Genomic DNA, 5,982 nt, shown 5'->3' with positions numbered 1-5,982 from the left:
AACAAGGTATAAGCCTGGGCTCGAGAGCTGTCGGCGAGATTCCTAGTTCTAGTAACCCTAAGACGGCTAAACCTAATTGAGTCGCAGCTCGAAATAACAAAAACGGAAAAATGCCTAAATTGCTCTAAGTGCTAAGTTTGCTCTGAAAAAGTTTTCCCCTCTTGCTCCTCGCCTAGGACTCCTTATATACTAGCTCCAAGGTTGGTTTACGCTTTTACTCTTCTGCCCTTAAGCCGTCATAGCATAAAAATGGAGATATTCCATTTTTCCCGATCTTCACAATTATCTTCAAAACTTCCGTATTTATCCGCGGAAACTTGACATTTATCCTCCCTTGTGGGCCAAGCGTAAACCATGCTGTGGTTTACGGGCTTTTGGTTAGGAAAATCATAGGATGGGCTTCGAGTCGTGTTTTAGGTCCCTTTGGGCCGTCTTCCGACTCGACACGTTTACTACGAGTTTTCCGCGGTTTCTAATCCGCGAAGTTTGATCGACGAATTAGAATGGCGGGAAACATGGACTGAGCTTGCTACGGTCTTTGGGAGATAGCATTCGAAGGTTTTGACGAGAATGCAAGAACTGGTGTCGTATCGATGTTCGGAAAGGTTCAATCGCTTACACAGCGACCAAACTTTGGCTCGAGCCCGGTCGCTTCGTAGCGACCGAGCGGGACGAGCGCTCGGTCGCTACGTAGCGACCGAGCGGGACGATCGCTCGGTCGCTACGTAGCGACCGAGCTTTGGCTCGAGCTCGGTCGCTACGTAGCGACCGAGTGGGACGATCGCTCGGTCGCTACGTAGCGACCGAGCTTTGGCTCGAGCTCCGTCGCTATGTAGCGACCGAGCGGGACGTAGCGACCGAGCTTGGCTGAGCTTGGTCGCTACGTAGCGACCGAGCGGGACGATCGCTCGGTCGCTGCGTAACGACCTGTTTCGAGCTTTCGTCGGACATCTCGATTCTTTCTTCCGTAAAGCTTTTTCGTAAGGAAGAATCTATTTCGAAAAGTACTCTTCGGAGAAATTCTTATTTTCTTCCTCGGACGTTTTTAATGTTAAATTCGTCGTAACCGTTTTTGACCCCAACACGAGGTAATCTTAGGGATGGATTGGCTGTCAAGTTACCGAGCTCACCTTGATTGTGGTCGAAGGAAGATTGTTTTCGAGAGAGATACCCAACCCCCTTTAGCTTACCATGGCATAGTATCAAGTGTTGGAGCGTCATTAGTGTCAGCACTGAGAATTGAAAACCTTTTGGAGAAGGGTGAAGAAGTATACTTAGTGACCTTAGTTGCTGGACCAGTAGAAGACGACAAAGAGCAGAACATGGAAGAAATACCAGTAGTCAGAGAATTTGAGGACGTGTTTAAGGCATTAGAGGGATTTCCGCCGTCTAGGAGTAACCCCTTTAGTATAACCTTAGAACCCGAATCCGCTGCAATAGCAAAGGCACCATACCGAATTGTCGCTAGAGTTGGAGAAGTAGCCTATAGACTAGAACTTCCACCCGATATGCTTATGCATCCAGTAATTCATGTATCAATGCTGCGTAAGCATATACCAGATCCAAATATGGTCGAGCCGCAGCGACCAGAGGACTTGCAACCTAACCTCACCTATCCTGAAGTTCCTTTGCGGATAGGCGAGCGTCGTATCAGGAAATTGAAGAATAGGGAAATTTCGCAACTTGAAGTATTTTGGGGAAAGCGACAGAGAGTTGTTATAACATGGTAGGATGAAGATAAGTCTGAGCTGATTACCCAGAACTCTTCTCAGATAACCCAGTCGTCCAGTAAAGGGTGTACACTTGTATTTTGAGAATTCGGGGACGAATTCTTTTAAGGGGGGAAGAGTGTAATAACCCTCACGAGCCAATAAATTTTTGGTCGAGAAAAATCTCGCTCGACCAGTTTTTAGTTGGTTTGACCATGAGTAATAAAAATAAAAATCGACCCGATAGATTAATTTCTCGACGGGACTGTCTTGTGGTCGAAAGACCTTTACTTGATAGTTTGGCCGAGTCTTAAATATTTTGGTCGGATTTTTATTAAGCTAGATGAGATTTTCTGAGAGAAAGACGAGAGCCAAAGACAAAGAATATTTTGTTGAAAAATTATTTAAATGATCGACCAGCTGCCTAATTAATTTTGGACCAGACTCATGTCTTCCACCAGCCTGTTTGCTCAGTATTTAATCACATGACTTGCACCTGTCTGCTTACCTAGCTTCTTCAGTATCTGGCACATGACAATCACAAGCTGCCTGTGTGCTTGTTTCCTTACTCTTTGATTAATTTTGATTGGCTGGAGACTGCTACATGGGAAGGATAGGACAGTGTGCTGCAGATGATGAAGCAGGTTGCCAACTGTCTGCTCTTAGCCAAGCTTTGTTATGAGCTAAACCCTCAGGTGAAGCAACCACAGCTTGTATTTAACCCTCCTCCAGCTGCTTCCCACGTTCTGAAACCTACAGAAAAACCTAGAGAATTTCAGAGAGAAAAAAGAACAGAAAAATTAGTGAGAAAAATTAAGAAAATAAATCAAGAAAAAATTTGGTGGTGACCTAATCTTCAACCTTAGCTCAGTTTGTTACCTTGAGAAATATCAGAAGGTGAGATTTTTAAATAAAACCCTAGACCTAGTTGAGTTCAGATCATGATCAGACCTTGATCTTTCTCTTTGATCAGTCCAGCCACAAGCTTAACTTGGAGAAGAGGAACAGCTGAGGGCATCTAGTCCTTTGGTTCATCTTGGTAAGCTTTGGTCTCTTACCTCAGTCATGTCTTGTTCAGAGCTAGTTGATGTTTACATAAGAACTTGGTCGGATCAGTTCTCTAAGTGGTGATATAGTTCAGATTTTGATTAATTTCGGTTTGAATCAACCTCTTAGAATCACCAGCTATGATGTTTTGATCTGGCCTTGAGTAAACCGATTTGAACTCAGTCTGATATTGTCCTGAACTTTGGTAGACTGACTAGATCCGAGCTGAACTTGTATAGTCTGAGCAGAACCAAGCTTGAACTGATCTGATCTAAGGTGTTAAGGCATGAACTGAACTGATCTTGTGATCATACCACTCTGTTTCAGGTCAGAGGTAGAGTAAAGCTTGAAGTATCCAGTCCTGTCCATTCAGTCTCTTGGTCCATTCAGCCTTGTTCAAGTGGAACTCAAGTCTTGTCCAAGCCAGTTTCAAGACTGTTCTTTAGGTGAGTCTAGACAGATGTTGAGATAGATCATGAATGAGTCCTTGATTAAGTTAGTAAAGTGTCTGAATATTTAAGAATGGTGTTGTGTTTACTCATGGTAAACACTTACACTTAATGAATAATTATAAAGTGAGGTTAATCCTAATCTTAGTTTAACTAAGGATTAATCTTGGTTTAATTAAGGACTAATCTTGGTTTTGATTATGGATTAATTTTGGTTTAATTAAGAATAAATCTTGGTTTAATTGAGAATTAATCTGAGATTAATTAAGGAGTATTCATGATTAATTAAGTACTAATCTTGGATTAATTAAAGATTAATATGAGATTAATTAAGAATTAATCTAGGATTAATTAAGAGTTAATTATGATTAATTAAGGATTAATTATGGATTAATTTTGGAATAATTATGGAAGTAAAATCATGTGAAGTCTTGTTATATTCACTATCCCTAAAGCCCCCGCATTACCGTGACTTGGTCCTGCGAACGGAACAAGGTCATGAAGACACGATGATGGGGTAGCTCCCTGGACACCGTGTACTGCATGACGATGCAGTGTCGGATTGTTCATACCGGACATTCGACAATGATGGTGATGCTAACTCACTAGTCTCGGTTAGCCTTAGTGGTTTCTCGGGTCTAGTATATATATTGTATTATATGAGTATGGTAACGGGCGGGTGTTGTGGAAGTGATGTTTAAAATAAGAATTCACAATGATGATCGATATTAAAGTATAGTACTAGTACTTGCATGATCATGTATATGCATTTGATAACTGTTTGGTTTATTATTGATTGTGTTGTGATTCTAGATTCACTGAGTAAATTAGTTGCTCATGACTCATTCGTGTGTGCAGGTAACCCTTAGGCGGGAGACACTTTACTTTTTGGACGGAAGGAATGGCCAACCAGCGGTAGTATTTTGTTGTCCTTGCAACGTACCTTTTGATGTATATTTACTTAAAACGTTGTTGGGCAATAGACCATAGGATAAAACTATAACACTTTGTAAGATGTTTAAAGTAAATAAATAATGTATAAAAGATGTTTATAAATCACGAGTTCTCATATGATATTAGTACTTGTCTGGGACGAACTAACTATTGAATATTGCTTTATCGGGTTGAAAAGCCTAGAGTAATATCCGATAGGAGCGTCTGTGTTCTTTGGTTGTTGGTCTAAGCCGATCGGATTTATTCCGAGAACCTCGGGTCGACCATCAGGGAACATCGACCGTGTCATTTCCGGTTATCTATGATCGGGGGTGTCACACACACGGACAGCCACGGACAGCCACAGACGTCTTGTGTGTGCTGACGGACACACACGGACGTCCTGTGTGTGCAGACGGACAACCACAGATGTCCTGTGTGTAATGAACAGACAGCCCACGTGGGCCAAAATCACCCGAACATTCCACGGGAAGGGCCAGCGTGCTGAGCCCAAGGACCAACGTGTTGATATGTGTACTGATGGACAGCCACTGACGTCCTGTATGTGCTGACGGACATACACGGACACACACGGACAGCCACGAACGTCCTGTGTGTGCTGACGGACACACACGGACGTCCTGTTTGTGCTGACGGACACCCACGGATGTCCTGTGTGTAATGAACAGACAGCCCACGTGGGCCAAAATCACCCGAACAGTCCACGGGAAGGGCTAGCGTGCTGAGTCCAAGGACCAGCGTGCTGATATGTGTACTGATGGACAGCCACAGACGTCCTGTGTGTGCTGACGGACACACATGGACACACACAGACAGCCACAGACATCATGTGTGTGCTGATGGACACCCACAGACAGCCACAGACGTCATGTGTGTGCTGGCGGACACCCACGGACGTCCTGTGTGTACTGAACAGATAGCCCACGTGGGCCAAAATCACCCAAACAGTCCACGGGAAGGGTCAGCGTGCTGAGTCCAACGACCAACGTGCTGATATGTGTACTGATGGACAGCCACGGACGTCCTATATGTGCTGACGAACACACATGGACACACACGGACAGCCAGAATGTCCTGTGTGTGCTGACGGACACACCGGGACGTCCTGTGTGTGCTGACGGACACCCACGGACGTCCTGTGTGTAATGAACAGACAGCCCACGTGGGCCAAAATCATCCGAACAGTCCATGGGAAGGGCCAGCGTGCTGAGTCCAAGGACCAGCGTGCTGATATGTGTACTGATGGACAGCCACAGACGTCTTGTGTGTGCTGACGGACACACATAGACAACCATGGACATCCTGTGTGTGCTGACGGACAGCCACAGACAGGCACGGACGCCCTGTGTGTGCTGGCGGACACCCACGGACGTCCTGTGTGTACTGAACAGACAGCCCACGTGGGCCAAAATCACCCAAACAGTCCACGCGAAGGGCCAGCGTGCTGAGTCCAAGGACCAACGTGCTGATATGTGTACTGATGGACAGCCACGGACGTCCTATATGTGCTGACGGACACACACAGACACACATGGACAGCCACGAACGTCCTGTGTGTGCTGACGGACACACACGGACGTCCTGTGTGTGCTGACGTACACCCACGGACGGCCTGTGTGTGCTGACGGACACAGACGGACATACACGGACAGCCACGGATGTCCTGTGTGTGCTGACGGACAGCCACAGACAGCCACGAACGTCCTGTATGTGCTGGCGGACAGCCACTGACTTCCTCTGTGTACTGAACAGACAACCCACGTGGGCCAAAATCACCCGAACAGTCCACGGGAAGGGTCAGCGTGCTGAGTCCAAGGACCAAC

This window comes from Brassica rapa, unplaced genomic scaffold, assembly GCF_000309985.2.
Source record: "Brassica rapa cultivar Chiifu-401-42 unplaced genomic scaffold, CAAS_Brap_v3.01 Scaffold0664, whole genome shotgun sequence".
NCBI lineage: Eukaryota > Viridiplantae > Streptophyta > Magnoliopsida > Brassicales > Brassicaceae > Brassica > Brassica rapa.
The sequence above is the reverse complement of the archived record's forward strand: the minus strand, read 5'-3'. Positions refer to the sequence as shown.